Source organism: Sceloporus occidentalis, unplaced genomic scaffold (genome assembly GCF_023333645.1).
Source record: "Sceloporus occidentalis isolate IW3139 unplaced genomic scaffold, rSceOcc1.0.p SCAF_5, whole genome shotgun sequence".
Lineage (NCBI taxonomy): Eukaryota > Metazoa > Chordata > Lepidosauria > Squamata > Phrynosomatidae > Sceloporus > Sceloporus occidentalis.
The window spans coordinates 82,737,378-82,751,839 of NW_028316985.1; the positions used below are offsets into that span (position 1 = coordinate 82,737,378).

General features: G+C 46.6%; 1 protein-coding gene across 4 annotated transcripts in view; it reads right to left on the reverse strand.

Annotated features, from left to right (window-relative positions):
• The window catches only part of KMT2E (lysine methyltransferase 2E (inactive)), an 81,584-nt gene extending 74,753 nt beyond the window's left edge, over nucleotides 1-6,831 (reverse strand). For all 4 annotated transcript variants that reach the window (XM_089524560.1, XM_089524559.1, XM_089524561.1 and 1 more), the window contains exon 1: nucleotides 6,471-6,831. The gene's annotated coding sequence lies outside the window, so the exon portion shown is untranslated. The remainder of the gene's footprint in view (nucleotides 1-6,470) is intronic.
• Nucleotides 6,832-14,462: the final 7,631 nt, after the last annotated feature.

Sequence of the window (14,462 nt, forward strand, 5' to 3'; positions counted from 1 at the left end):
TCTGAGGCTGAGAGCATGTGACTTGCCCGAGGTGACCTAGAGGATTTCCATGGTTAAGCTGGGAATCAAACCCTGGTCTCCAGAGTCCAATGTTCATTTTACTGCTTTTGTGAGCTGCCTTGGATCATATAAAATAATACAACGACTTGTATACTTTCTACCACACATGAGTTTTTCAATTTTTTCAAACTTATATAGGATGCCTCTTTTAAAGTTCAAGAACTTTCATGCAGTTTACTAGAAAGAAACTTGTGTTGTCCATCACATCACATACTAAAATTTAGCACTTGGAGGACATATTCAATAATTTAAAGAATAATACTACTGTTATATTCCAGGAATATAACAATCCAACTGAATGTTATCACCTGCACTCTATGTTAAGTGGGCGGGTTACAAACGCTGCTTTGCGGCGGTCTCCTGGCACTGCTGTTTGCTCCGTGAGGGAGCCGCAGCAGCCAAACTGCGCGGCTCCCTCGCGGAGCAAAAAAGAAGCTCCAAAATGGAGCTTCTTCCTGCGGCGCACTTATGATGCTGCGAAGCGCCAATGGCACACTCGTGATGTCATAAGTGCCGTGCAACGTGCGGACGCACAGCGTCCGCTACATCAATATGGAGGCGGCCATGTGGAACGGCCGCCGCCATATTGTACGTATTGACTATGTATTAGGGTTAGGGAGGTGCGGAAGCACCGCCCCTTCCTAACCCTAATACGTAGTCAATACGTATTTTATGGCAGTTTGTAACCCGCCATAGATTTCTATCTGTGGTACTATTTTGGTGAAAATCTCAAGGACCAAAATGTCTTACATTCACAGGCTGGATCCAAAAGCCTTATTTTGCTCACAGAAAGAGTAAAACGTTCACATAACACTTCTGAGAACAAAAACACCTTTCGTGAGCAGAATGACCTCTGGATCAACCAACCATAGGTTTGGTTCATCAATGTGTGCAAAACGCCATGTACAGTAGTTTAGTACAGACTCAGGGGTAACTCCAACTCCTGCTCTCAAGTGGAGTGGAGCCACTGCATCAGTGGAACTTATGTAACTGCTGGTTTATCAGTCCACAGTTCTATTCTAGTTGGGACAGGCAGTTGGAGTTAGGCCTATTACAGCTCTTGATCATGAGCACCTGAATGTCAAACTTCTACTTCTGTGTGCACATATGAGCTCTACCAGGAAAAAATAATGGGCCTAGAGTCTGACATACATCTTGAATGAAAGAATAGGGCACCACTGACCATATATGCTGAACCCTCCCCCCAAATATTTTAAATACCAGATCTGAGGTTACAGTCCATATACCCATAAACATGCAGTGTATGACACACATACAGAGCTCCATTCCTCCCAGATTTTCTCAGTTTAACCAGCTGGGAGAGAGATCAGGTCATAGTTGGCCTTGTCAAATAACTTGGAATTGGAAACTCTCACCAGTCTATCACAAATAACCCAGATACCTACCAGTAGTTCCTACCTTCTTCTCAGTTTAGTTCAGAGGTCCAATAACAAGAACATTCTAATCTAATGAATTCTGCCTTTGTTCGGCTTAATCTATTTTATGCTCCATTGTTCAGAATATATTAATATAAATGTAATTCTGAAAAAAAGGATCAGAATCCAACCAAAGGTCACTCACTGAAATATTTGTAGATATATACACTGATGTAAAGTAAAATGATCTTCTGAGGTCTCTATCACAACTTCCTTTTTCCCATTATTACCAGTTGAAAAAATAGTGGTCAACACTACATTAAGGCTGTTTTCTTCATTTTTTAGTTAATATTTATGCTTATATGTGCCTTCAAGTCATCTTTCTTGATAACCCCATGAATTTCACAGGGTACTCTTAGGCAAGAAATACTCAAGAGGTGCTTTTGTCAGGTCCTCTTTCTAAATATAGCCTATCCTAGAGTACCTGGTCTCCCATCCAAGTGCTAACCTACATAGCTTCCAAGGTCAGATAGGATATGGTCATTTTGTTGGGTGCCTTCAAGTTGCTTCCAACTTATGGCAACACAAAGGTGAACCTATCATGGGCCCCATACAGACAGGCCAAAATAAAGCTGCTTCGGGTCACTTTGGAGGTATGCTGTTTAAACGATGCATGTGTCCTAAGAGGCTGGAAGCCGCACCCAAGCCACGCTCCAGTTCTAAGGGCTGGAGCAGGTTTTGGTGCAGCTGCTGGACTCTTAGGACACATGCATCGTTTCAACAGCATACCACCAAAGTGACCCAAAGCAGCTTTATTTTGGCCTGTCTGTATGAGGCCATGGCTTCACAAGAGTTTCAGAGGGAGTTTGTCTTTTACCTTCCTTTGAGGCTGAGGATGTATGACTTGCCCAAGGTCATTTTCCATGGCCAAGTGGGGATTTGAACCCTGGTCTCCAAAATCATAGTCCTACAGTCAAACCACTAGTAGTCAAATGGCTCTTGCAATTGTTTAACATACTTCCTTATTTTAAACTTTAAATGTATATTTCAATAAGCTTGGAAGGCAGCTGTTTCCTCTTTGCACTCCAGATATTTTCCTGATTTTTAAAAAATGTATTAACAATTACATGTTTACTGTAAGGAAACATTAGCCATCGCCTTAACACCCCTTAGAAACATCCCCAAGAAGAAGAGGAGAGAAGCCATCCAATATCTGAACCACAGAGACTCAGTAAGAAGCCATACTTGAGCCTTCTGATGGCTACTTTCTAATTGAGTTTTTAAATGATAATTAAAATATTAGTTAGATTGCAATCCCAGAAATGCTGATTTTGCTGTAAGTAACCACTGAACAAGAGTGAGAATTATTTCTCAGGAGGTGTGTATAAGGCTACAACCCCATGACCATCTGAGAGTAAGTCCACTGAATAAAATGGAATTTATTTCTAAGTAAGCATGCAGAGATTGAGGCTGTTATGATGAGCAATGCCAAACGGATAGATCAGCCCCACCAATAGGGATGCAAGGTTGCCAGCACTGAAGGTTAGGAACAATGTAGAACAAAGGGTTTAAGATGGCTTCAATTCTATATGAAGAGATTAGATTGACAGGCGGGTTCTGAACAAACACAAAATTCTAGTGATGGCTTCTTTAAGCAGACAGTCCAGCAATTATGGAATATGCAACGAAAAAGAGCACTTGTCAAGCCATCAGTGTTAATGTTACTTATGTTGGAATCCCCATTTGGATCAAGCAACCAAATGTTGTCAGTGTAAGCAGTAACACAAACCTGGGTATACATGAAAATTCAGTGAATAACTGAGCTATTGCTATCATGTCAGAAGCTTTAAACATACAATCCTGTTGTTCAAAACTTATGAGAGAATGCCATAGGATATGCACACATATCGTTAAAGTGATAGCAATTCTGACAAGATTAATGCTTTGATAATTATTATACTACCATGTTCTAGGATTCACAACACACTTGAAGGCACACATGAACAGCCTTGTACATAATGCATGCCTTGCTCTCTCTCTCTCTCTCTCTCTCTCTCTCTCACACACACACACCTAAGAAAAAGGCTGTCAATTATGCAAGACAGTGAAAGTTGTCATATGTAAATTAATGCTGTTCATGTGAGGAAGGGATCCAGTGCTAATGCTTCTCCTTCAGGGCTTTTAAGGTCTAGGAGTCCCAAAGATATTTCAAAGCTTGGACTTGGGCCTCAATACATTTACACGGCAACCTCACAAAAACCCAAGGAACTGAAACTTTCATATGCAGCACTGTTACATAAACACGGTGTTCTTCACTGTATTGGGCAAAGTAGGAATACGTTCCTTTATTTACTTGGCAAGCGGGAGAGGCTGCGAAAGGTGAGCGTCTTGTTAAAAACCACTACTCGTTTGTGAGCAACATTTAGGACCTTAAGAAAGACCGCTTATCATCTATACTTCCGTACACATTAGGAAAAAAAATGGTAGAAAAACATATACATACAATGCGTATTAAAACCCAGAGGGGAGGGGGGGGGGCAGAAGTTTTAAATGTCTCTAATTCCTCAGGGACAAAGGGAACTATGGACATATATATCCGACAGGGGCAGGCTATTTATAGGTTAGAAATTATATTGTTTGACAGTTTGAAATTATATTGTTTGGGCCGCCGGGGCTGATTTAAATTTAATATGTTTAAAAAACCATCTTGGGCACCAGGCACTGCAATTCCAAGAGAGGGAACCTGTCCTCCATTTTGCAAACAAAAAGTGGGAAAAGATGAACGCAGCAAGCCAAGGAACTCATTTCAGAGGCACACAAACACAGGAGCTACACTGACCCCTCCAGTCTTTTCCCTGCCCTGAGACTGGTCTGCTTCATTCGCCTTCCACGCAAAATAGCCACCCAAATTAGCCAAGTGGAACCCAAGGAAGGAAGGAAGGAAGGAAGGAAGGAAGGAAGGATGAGGTGTGTTTTTGCCTTGGCCGAGGAGGAGGAGGAGAAGGCGACAGCCTTTCTGGATTTAAGCACATTAAAGCCTCTGGTGTGCTGCAGAGACCAAGGGCGCTGCATGGGGTGTGGAGGACCCGGGCTGATTAGATTACCACAACATCAGCCTGGGGCCGCCATTTTTTAGAAGCTCCAAATGACAAAAGAGGGAGGAAAAGCCAAAATACTGGGATTTTTTAAGGCCACTTTTCTGTGGAAAGTGACAGGGAAAGTGCTACCTCTCCCACCCTGACTGTTTATTTCCAGAAACCCTGTTTTAATGTTGACCAAATACGCTTTTATAAGGGGGGGGGGGGAGGGAAGGGAAGAGGAAAAAGGCGTGCCATTAGTAACCTAATATAAATAAAAAAACTGAGGGGAAGAAGACACGTCAAAATGCCAAGGCTCTGCTGCTGCTGCTCTCCATGAAGCCTTTTAGAAAGGACTGGAAACCCCTTCTTTTTGCTTTGAAGGAGCTACAAGACATTTCTAATCAGCAATATATATATATATATGTGTGTGTGTGTATGTCTGATTAGAAAGGTAACTCCTGAGACCTCCAACCATGGAAGAGTGTGGCTTCAAAGCAAAAAGAAAGGGGGGGGGTGTCTCCCAGTTCTTTATTTTGGTGGTCAGGAATGTATGTATGTATGACTATTCCTGATTGGAGAGGTCTTGCAACTCCTCAGACCTCCCTACAGATGAGGTTTCTTCTTCTTCTTCTTCTTCCTCCCTATTTTTGAGTCCTCCTCAGAGGACCGTTTGTTTCTCCTCTGCAGAAGCAGCAGCAACTCTTCCCCCCCCCCCCCAAGAATAGGTCCCCTCCTCTCCCTCTGCCTCCTTCAAAGGATGCCAAGGAGAAAGCCAGGGCTCTGGATAAATATAGCCAAGGACGCCCCAATCTCTATTATCTGTATGGCCACCCAAGCGCCGCTGGTCTGCTGTGATGACTCCCCCAGACACACACACACACACACACACAGCAACGCCAAGATGGAGGGCAGCTGAGGCGGGAGGGAGGGAGGGAGGCGGGGAGGATTAGGCCCCATAACGAGCCCATATTAGCCTCCCTCACAGAAACACAGAGACAAGGGGGAGGGAAGCACACGGGACCAGGAGGAGAAGGAGAAGCCAGCTCCAGCTCCAGCTCCCTCTCACATCCGACGTTTGTTCTCCAAGGCGGAGAGCAGCAGCAGCAGCAGCAGCAGCAGGAGGAACCGAAATGGAGTTTTCACCAGGCAACCACGTCCTCCTCGCGATGGCCGCCTTTCAAACGCCAAGGGGAAGGCGGGCATAACTGACACACACACACACGCACACACACAATATATATATATATATACAGACACAGACTATACACACACACACATATATACATACACACGCACATACAAATATATATATATATGTACACACACATACAGACAGACAGACACAAAATATATAAATATATGAACACACACATACACATATGTACACACACACTACACACAGATATATATATATATATGCACACACACCACTCACAGATATATATAAACACACATTTACATATGTATACACACACCACATACATAGAGATGTACACACACACACTACATACACGTATAGATATATATATGGACATGCACACATAATAATATATATGTACACTCACAGACTACACATACACATGTGTATATATATATATGAACACACATACCAGACAGAGACATTACATACACACACACACAACTCCACCGACCCTTCCCTCCCTGCCCCGACTCCTTCAAATCCAACAACGCGCCATATTCCTAAGGCAGCGGTTCCCTTCGTTCAAAAGCCAGCCCCACACACACAACGACCAGGCGGAAAGCCCAGAGTAAAGGCAGCGAATCTGCACGGAAGGAGGAGGATGGGGACCACTACACACACGCAGACACAGACATATATATGTGAGTAGTGGTGAGATGCTGGTAGCTGGCTGCTTCCCTTCCCAAGATGGTTCCTGCCCTGCCGTGTCGGAATTAGGGGGTGTCCCTCAGGCTGGAGCCGAGGGGGACTCACCTGTAATGCTCCCAGGCCAGGCAGCAGCAGTAGCAGCAGCAGCAGCAGGCGCCCCCCTTCCCCTGGCAGCCCCTCTCTGCTCCCGACCAAAACAATGCCAGCGTCCCACTGCGGATGTCCCTGTCTCAGGAGGAGGAGGAGGAGGAGGAGAAGAGAAGGAGGGACCCCGAAGGAAGGCTGCTGGCTGCACGGAGGAGCCCGGCTCTGGAGAAGCAGCCTCTTCGCCTCAGGACCTCTGCACAAGCCCCCCTCAACCGCCGCCGCCGCCGCCGCTCTTGCTCCGTGCCTCCCTGGTCCTGGCAGCCGCCTACGCTCCCTCTATGTCACTCTCTCCCTCTCCCTCTCTGGGAAAATGGCGTCCGCGCTCCCCCTCCCTCCTCCTCCTCCTCCTCCCTCCCTCCTCCCACTGCACGGGGTTCACCCGCCCCGCCTGGCACGGGCAGGGTTACCAGGGCGAAGCCAAACAGCCGCCATTTTGCTTGTGGGCGGCTGCTGCTGCTCCTGATGATGATGATGGTGGCGGTGGTGGAGGCCCCTTTGAGGGAAGGCAGTCGCCGTCGCGTCCATTTTGAGAAACATGGGAGGGGATAATAATAAGCTAAATAAAAATGAGGGGCCGAAGCGGGAAAGACAGTCCTCGGAGGCCGAGAGGAGGAATGGAGGGCGGGTGGTTGTCGTCGTCGTTGTGCTCCGAGGAGCTGCTGGGAAGAGAGGGAGGAGGGGCCCAGGCTCGCTGTCTGTGAAGGGGAGTTGTTTGGGTTGGTTGCTTGTCCAGGCGGTTCTCCAGGCTCCGCAGACGGCGGGGCAGGGCAAGGCCGGCGAAGGGATTACTGCCTGAGGGGAGCTTCTCTCCAGGCTTCCTTTCACAAAGGAGGAGGCCTCTTAGGAGCTACGCAGCCCCTGAAACGGGGTTTAAAGGCCACTGGCGTCGTCACTGTTTCGCTGAGGAAGACGAGACATCTTTTTCTCTCATCTGCACTGCAGAAATAATCCGTTTTAGTACCATTTTGGAGGTCCGTGCTCTGGAATTCTGGGAATGGTAGTTTGTTGTGGCACCACAAACTACCATTCCCAGAATTCTAGAGCACGGACCTCCAAAGCGGTGCCAAAACGGATTATCTGTGAGGCGCGGACGCACCCGTCGCTCTCCATTGTACAAAAACCAGCCGTTCTCACAAAATGTCCTCCTGTGGCTACATTTATCACCTTCTTATGTGAGGGCTTCTTGCATCGTAAGGCCCCTGCGGCTCTCCGAGACGTGCGCCTCAGAGGCGGGCATGGCGACCCTAATTAGGTCCAAAACACACTGCAGAAATAATCCAGTTTGAGGCCGCTTTAACTGCCCTGACTCAGTGCTAGGGAATCCTGGGAATTGTAGTTTGCTGAGGCACCAGAGATCAATGACAGAGAGGGCTAAACGTCTCACGGAACTACAGTTCCCAGAGTTTCATAGCATTGAGCCAAGGCAGTTAAAGCGGCCTGAAACTGGGTTGTTTCGGACCAAAAATCCCCGAATGCATCGAAAGAGAAAGACTCAGAACAACGATCGTCCCGGGTTTATAATGTTTAAATAAAGGCAGTTCGTAGTCGAAGTTGTTATTTTGTCCATGGGCCTTGGTTCCATTTAAAGGAGGACGCAAATGTGTGTGTGTGTGTGTGTGTGTGAGAGGACCAGTTGTGAGGGTTTCTGCCTCAGACGACCGTTGAGGAGGAGAAGGGACCTCAAAATGGAGGGCGTCCGAGGAAAAACAGGACGTGACCAAACAAAAAGCTCCACACACTAATATTAAACATTAAAAAAACCCATGCTTCTCGGGAGTGCTCAAAATGGAGGACGTTTTGGAATTCCTCTTGAATGAAGGGAGGCCCCGTCCTGGAAAAGGAGGACGCTTGTTGACCCCTGACTGAGGGGTGGATTGTGAGGAGGGCGAGTTGTGAGAGAACCAAGCTCTCCTTCCCCGGCCATTCCTCCGTCCTCACAGGCCGACAGCTTCCATCCCAGAGGCGGGAGGAGGAGGAGAGGCGGGCTGGGTGTTCACTCGACGCCCACCACCAGGGGCTGAGTGAGCCCTCCGCCGCCAGTGCGCAAACTCGGGGCACCGCATAAAAGCTGGGCTGGCGGCTCTTGCTCTGCCTTGATGGAGCCGGGAGAGCCGAGGGGCGGCAGGAGGGAGGTTAGGAGGAGGCTGAGGGCGCGCTGCAGTACGGAGGAAGACGCGCTGAGGCGGAGGAAGGCTCCTCTCTCTTTGCCCGCTGCCGGACCGGACCCTCGAGACGGCGGCTGTAATGGGGCGCGGAGGAGGGGTGAGAAGGGGAGGCGGCGATTAAATGTCTTGTGACCATGGTGGAATGTGTGGATGTTTTATTACTATTATGATGATTATGATTTTGGTCGCCCCTCATTCTCATGTATGTGTATATTTCCCTTTTATATATATAGATATATATATATCTGTATAGGCTGCTTGGTGTGGCTACTACTCGTTGGAAATGGCGACTGTGTGGTTGTGGTGTTGTGTGGCGGCCCCTCCCGCCTTTCTCCTCCTCCTCCTCCTTTTCTGCCGTGTGGCACTTTCTCCGCAACGAACCGCGGAGGGGGAGGGAGGAAAGGAGGCGAGGGAGCCAATGGGAGTTCAGGATGGAACGCCGAGGCGCGCTCTGATTGGCCGGCGCTGACATCATCCTGCAGCAGGGGCGACGCCGGGCAGGGCTGACTGAGGGCGGCTGGCGCAAAGGGAGAAAATGGCCGCCATGCTAGGAGCGGGGCGGGAGAAGGCAACGTTAATGGAGAGGCGAGGAAAAGGAAGAGGAGGCCCGACTCGCCCCAGCAGCGACCCTCTGCAGATGTCGCGGGGCGAATAACGGAGCGAGGGACGCAGAGGGAGATCCGTCCGGCGTCCTCTCTTTCGCTCGGGTGGCTGTGTAACTGCGTCAGCCCAAGATGGCGCCCTGCCTCCCTGGAGAGGGAGGAGAGCTGCACGTCCGCCGGGGGTCACGTGACCGCCTTGCATTCTTAAGGGGGGAGGCTTGGCTGAGCTCTTGAAGAGGAAAGAACAGGAGAAGCTGGCCTTGGTGTCAGTGGCGCCTTTGCCTTGCTGGGGGAGCCTCCTTTCCTCTCTTGTTGCCCTCCACTGTTTCGCCATCTGGCATCTTCAGAGAAGTGGGGTGTATACTCATCCCTCCATATTTGCAGCTTTGACTTGTGCGGATTGGATTATTTGCAGATTTGATTAACATGTTCTCTCTAGGAACATCTAGGTCCTCCAGTGCAACTCTATGGTCAACTTTAACTAAAAGTTGCACTGAAAGACCTAGAGATTCCTAGAGAGTACTAAGCATTTGTGGCTCCTCCAGTTCTATGGTCAGCGCCTGTCAAACATTGGCCACAGAGTTTTTTGCGGGTTCTTTGGGCTATGTGGCCATGTTCTATAAGACTTTATTCCTGACATTTCGCTAGCATCTGTGGCTGGCATCTTCGGAGAATGCTAACCTGGAAGAGAGTGGATATATCTACATATATACTGTGTGACCCTGGGTGAGGAGGAGTGATTCCCATGTTAATCTGTGTTGATGGCCTCCTCAGGGTAGGAGGATATGCAAAACTGTACATGCAATCAACATGGGAATCACTCCTCCTCACCCAGGGTCACACAGTATGTGTGTGTGTATGTGTGTGTGTGTGTATATATATATCCCACTTGCTTCCATGCCAGTGTTCTCTGAAGATGCCAGCCACAGATGCTGGCAAAACGTCAGGAATAAACTCTTACAGAACATGGCCACATAGCCCAAAAAACCATGGATGCTGGCCATGAAAGCCTTTGACTTCACATTGACCACAGAGTTGCCCTGGAGGACCTAGAGATTCCTAGAGAGGTGTCCTCTCAGGTACAAACTTGGTGTTTTTGTTATTTGCTTTTTTTCCATATTTACGGGGGTCTTGTGCCACTAACCCTGGCAAATACAGAGGGACAAATATATATACATACTATGTCACCCTGGGTTGGGAGGAGTGATTACAATACACGGATTAAGATGGAAATCATTCCTCCCAACCCAGGGTCACACACTCTCTTCCATGCCAGCATTCTCTGAAGATGCCAGACACAGATGCTGGCGAAACTCTTCTAGAATGTGGCCAGATAGCTCAAAAAAGCTGCACGGGGGAGGCTTGTGCAGTGCGATTCCACTTGGGTATACAGTGAGCCCTTGCCTTACAGGGGATCCATTCTGGACCCCTCCCCCCCGCATAAGGCAAAAAGCGCATATGCTCGAGCCCCATTGAAAATGGGCTTGTGTGCGCATGTGCCATTTTCCCATTTGCCGTGTGGCTTCAGCGTAAGCTGAAAGCTGCCTATAGTGAGCCTGTGTATGGCGCAGGCTCACTCTTACTTTTGAGGGACCCATTGGTTAGGAATTGGAGGCTATAGGATGTCCTTGTTTAGTTTAGGAGCCTGATACTCTCCAGTCTTGGCAATGAGAGCCAGCGTGCCATAGTGGTTTGAATATTGGGTTTTGTCTCAGATTCCCAGCTTGGCCATGGAAACCCACTGGGTGCCCTTAGGCAAGAAGTCACACTCTCTCAGCCTCAGAGGAAGGCAGTGGCAAACCTCTTCTGAACCAGTCTTGCCAAGAAAATCCCATGATAGGGTCGCCATAAGCCTGAAACGACTTGAAGGCGCACAACACCATGGCAGTGGGGTTCCCCCCCCCCCATAAAACATACGCCCCAAAGAGAAAATACAGCACTCTTACTGTTGCTTGTCTATGATACTGTCAGAAGGGATTTAATCGGCTGGGAATTTAGTTCTTTTGAGTTGTGGGCCTGCCCTTTTGTTTACTCCAGTTGCTTTGCAGAAGACAGGAAAGAGACTGGCCCCTGCTGCTGGGGAATTCCTATTTCACTATATGCATAGGGTGGAAGCCTAGGCCTTGAGTCTTAGTCCTCTTGGTAGTTTCAAACAGGAATAAATATTAGAAGTGGCTGAGTTTCTTTAAGCTTTCAGTCTCATTCAAGAGTTGATTCAAATATGTAGTTGGGACTAGCAATAGGATAGGCCCTTGACTCCTGAATTTAAAAATCCTACCTTAATGGCTTAATTATATACTGTTGCAACGTTTTTGGTTTACAATAGCTTTCCAACTGAAGCCAACTACCAGTTACAGCTTGAAATCATTTAAAAATTGTTGAAAGGAAAAAACAGGGCTTTTGTTGCATAAATACATTAAAAGTATATATGAACCTGGCAGTATATTTATTCTTGTGAACAAATTTCAGGTTAAATCATTGTCGTGCACCTTGGCAGATTCTGGCTTTATTCGTAATCTTTAGGCCTTACTGTATGGACAGTTGAGCTGATCCTGTTAAAATGCACTGTTTGGTAAAATGTCATACTACAGTTAGTGATAATGTGGCATCATTCTTTTTTAAAGATTTTGGTGCGTTACAGACCACCCTAAAGCGGGCGGTCTGCCAAAGCCGCCATCAGCTGCAGCGGGAAGCCCCAGCAGCCAGACCGCAAGGCTTCCGGCTGCAGCGAAAAAAGAGCGCCGAAATGGTGCTCCTTTTTGGCCCCCGCAAGTGGCGCTGCGAAGCGTGCACTCGCGGCATCACTTCTGGTGCGCCATGTCTGGATGCTGTGCGTCCAAGACGTAAAAATGACAGCGCCCATGTGGATGGGCGCTGCCATTTAGGACGCGCTCCGCGCGTGTTGGGAACAGGGCCGGTTAGGAAGGGGCAACCCTTCCTAACCCTAGGACGCCCCTTCCTAACCCTAGGACATGCGGAGTGCGTCCTAAATGGCGGTCTGTAACCCGCCTTAGAAACATTTAGCTACAGCTTTAATATGGAATTATAATAGAACTGGTTGAACCATCAGTTTTCTTTTCAATGAAAAAAAAGCATAAACGGTTTTATAACAAGTTAACAAAACTGCCCTGCTTTTGGATGGAAGGAAGATAAGAAAGGCAGATAATATCTAGCTTTGCAACAGACTTTATATCTGAAATTAACTTTATATATAACATCTTTATTGTAGATAAGTCAGTTTCAGATAACACTAGTTTCCTTTCTTAAAACCATCTTTCAGTGGAAAATCTTGATTATTAACTACAGTGAGCCCTTGCTATTTCCAGGACCCATGTGGATACCAAAATCTGTGGGTGCTTAAGTCCCGTTATATACAGCGGTGTGGTAAAATGGTTGCCCTTATAGAAAATGGCAAAATCATGGTTTGCATTTTTGGAATTAATTTTAAATATATGTATTTTCAAGCCATGGACGGTTGAATCTGTGGCTGCAGAATCCATGCATACGGAGGACCAACTGTATTTTATACGCTGGTGGCGTTAAGCTTGTGTATGAAAGGCCCACCATTTCCCAAGATGAGTGACATCTTGAATTGATCTTTGGCAGATCATAGTAATAGCTGTTTCAGTTGTTTGGGCTTTGTGGTGTAGTGGTTGGAGCATTGAACTATGACTGACCAGGGTTTGAGTCCCTGCTCAGCCATGGAAACCCACTGGGCGATATTGGGCAAGTCACATTTTCAGCCTTAAAAGCCAAACCCCCTCTCAACAAATCTTGGCAAGAAAACCTCATGATTGGTTAGCCTTAGGATTGTCTTAAATAGGAAGCTATTTGAAGGTGCACAACAACAACAAAAATCCAGTTGCAAGTCTGAGGTAGAACAGACCCATTGAATCAGTGAAATGTACATAAACGTCACCTAACCAGAGTCAATAGATTCATATAACTTGGGGAAAACAATTGGATTTAAGCCTTGGTGTCTAAAACAACTTAAATAGCTAGATTATTCAGTTTCATTGTTAGTTTCCTTTATAAATCTGTTTTGTAGATTCAAGAACCCAACATGGTAGTTGTTTCTGCGTAGGGCAGCTACTATTAGCATGAGCATGTTCTTGGTATCTATTAGTTTTTTGAAACTGTAGGAACTGTGGAATGTGCTGCTCTGATAGCCGTAAAAACCATTGGAAAGTATCAGAATATTCAGCTTTGGGGAAGAGCCACCACATTCTAAAATGGTGGATTCTGTGTGGTTGAAAGCACTCGTGTTCATGAAAGTAACTGAATGTGAAAACATGACAGTAGTGTCTTGTGTACTAGGCACTAATGATGGCTCTTTATCTGTAGATAGCAGTTCTTAGTATCACCCAAAATATTGATCTGATAATTATGGAATCCCTACTCATATGTTCAGAATGGGGAAAAGAACTTGGAAAGTAGCAAAATACTACTTATTGCAAGAGGTGTGGCAGTGAAGGAATTGTAGTCTAGAATAGGTCATATGTGGGACATAGAAGAACAAAGAGGAGGTGGTAAAATTAGTGTAAAGAATTGCAAGGCATATATTGATGTATAGCAACTATCGAGTACAACCCCAAAGCTTCAGGAAAAATAATTGATCACTTCTCCCACATTAAGATGTTAAGTAGCAGTGTTTTTGTGGAGAGCCAGTGACTAATATAACCTTGTACAGCCACCCCAACAAACAGAAGCCCTGCAGTGAAGTGACATTGATATTATAGATCCTGTTCATTCCATGGGTAAGAATCATACTCGACAAGTCAGGATATACTGGTACTGGTTATAGTTTGATGGACTGCATCGTAGACTTGGTTCCAGCCAAAGGTCACTATTGCCACTGTTAGGCATACTTCAGTCATGTAGTTTTGACACTGCCTAGCTTAACCCATAACTGAAGACTCAGTGATCATCTTTCCAGGCAAAGTGCCAAGTCAGCACAGACTATGCAGGTATCTAGAAAATCATAAAGAATCCAAGTAGATATGTATACTAGCATTGTGCAAAATTTGGGCCTATCCCAATCTTCATATACAGAAGGGCATCCAAAAGGGCAGGTGCAGAGAATCAGTAACTGACCTTGAGCTGAATACTGAATATTTTGAGTTCTTAATTTGCTTACCAGGTTGTTACAGAGAAAAGGTACAATTAAAAAGGTGGCCTTAAAA